The following is a 1745-nucleotide window of genomic DNA, read 5'->3' as shown; positions in this document are numbered from 1 at the left end:
ACTGAGAAGCTTCTGTAAAGCAAAGGACACTGTCACTAAGACAAAAAGGTAACCCACTTACTGGGAGAAGATCTTTACCAACCCCAATGTGTAGTACTCCATTGTGTAAATGTACCACATTTTCCTTATCCATTCTTTGGTCGATGGGTATTTCAGTTGTTTCCAGGTTCTGGCTATGACAAATAATGCTGCTTTGAACATAGTTGAGCACATGTCCTTGTGGCACGATTGAGCATCCTTTGGATATATACCCAAAAGTGGTATTTCTGGGTCTTGAGGTAAGTTGTTTCCTAATTTTCTGAGAAATTGCCATACTGACATCCAAAGGGGCTGTACCAGCTTGCATTCCCACCAGCAATGCAGAAGTATTCCCTTTATCCCACAACCTCTCCAGCATAAGTTGTCATCAGTGTTTTTGATCTTGGCCATTCTGACAGGTGTAAGATGGAATCTCAGAGTTGTTTTGATTCGCACTTCTCTGATGACTAAGGATGTTGAACATTTCCTTAAGTGTCTTTCAGGACCCTGAGGAGTAGCTCTAGGTGCCAACCAAGTAAGTTCTCTGTCATTTTTAATCAGTAACTCAAGTAAAATTTTATCTTTCCCAAAGATCTCTGATGCAGTTTGACAGCTGAGAGGTTTTGTCAGTTTAAAAGGACAACCTCACCAAACAAATTTCAGTAAATTACAAATATAAGACAAATATAAGTTGTAAAGGTGTGAGGACAAATACAAGTTATCAAATTTCTCTCTCATGCTGCCTTCCATAGTCTTAAAAATACCTTTCATTGTGCAAAAATACCTGTCACAGCCATTCTGACATAAATATGCTACTGTTTATACAATGTATATGCCTAAAACTTCTGTTTTCACAAACCCAAAGAATTCTTGTGAGTTCCAGGGAGCCGAACTGAAGGATCCACCTTAAACAGGTCAGATAAACCCCCTCTCAATTCCTTGGTCCTAACAATTTTTTTTCCTAAACTTAACTTTGTCCTCTGTTCTGCCAATACCTTAAACAGGTGTAAGAGACACCAGACATTTCCATACCACAAACACCGGACAGGAACAAAGAGACCAGCTATGCCAGGATGTGACCAGCACCCAGCCTTCTTAGGTTCCCCCACAAAGATGACACCCACAAATAAGCAGGAAGCAGTCTTGAGAATCCACCGCCCCAATTCCTTTAACCTGTGGTACCTAACCGCCCGCCTTTTTAGAACCCCTACATAGACTAGTGCAAGGATTAAATAAGTAAATATATGTAAAGCACTTTCACAATACCTAGAACATCATAATTTCTGAAAATAAGAATAATGATGGGCTGGAGAGATGGCACAGTGGATAAGAACATGTGCTGAGAACTGAGTTCAGTACCCAGCACCCATGCGTGGTGGCTCACATCCACCTGTAACTCCAGCTCCAGGGCATCTAATGCCCCTGTTGGCCACCATGGGCACTGTACTTGAAAGACCCTCGGAGAGGACCTTTTTTTCGGGGAGACCTCCCCAACGCCAAGGAACAGGCCGAGACCGCACGGATGCAAATCGCAAGAGGTTTATTGAGTAGTCACATGTACCTGCGGGCAGCAAGATCTCTCGGAAGACTTGCGTACCTGCCAACTGGAGGGCGGGCTTTTTATAGGGAAGAGCAAAAAGCAAGTTTTACAGAAGCAAAAGCGTGGTTATTGGTCGATCCAGAATGCGGCGGGGTGTCAGCAAAACGCAAGTTTACAGAAGCAAAAG

This window comes from Microtus ochrogaster, chromosome 5 (assembly GCF_000317375.1).
Source record: "Microtus ochrogaster isolate Prairie Vole_2 chromosome 5, MicOch1.0, whole genome shotgun sequence".
Classification (NCBI taxonomy): Eukaryota; Metazoa; Chordata; class Mammalia; order Rodentia; family Cricetidae; genus Microtus; species Microtus ochrogaster.
This window is presented reverse-complemented; position numbering follows the sequence as displayed.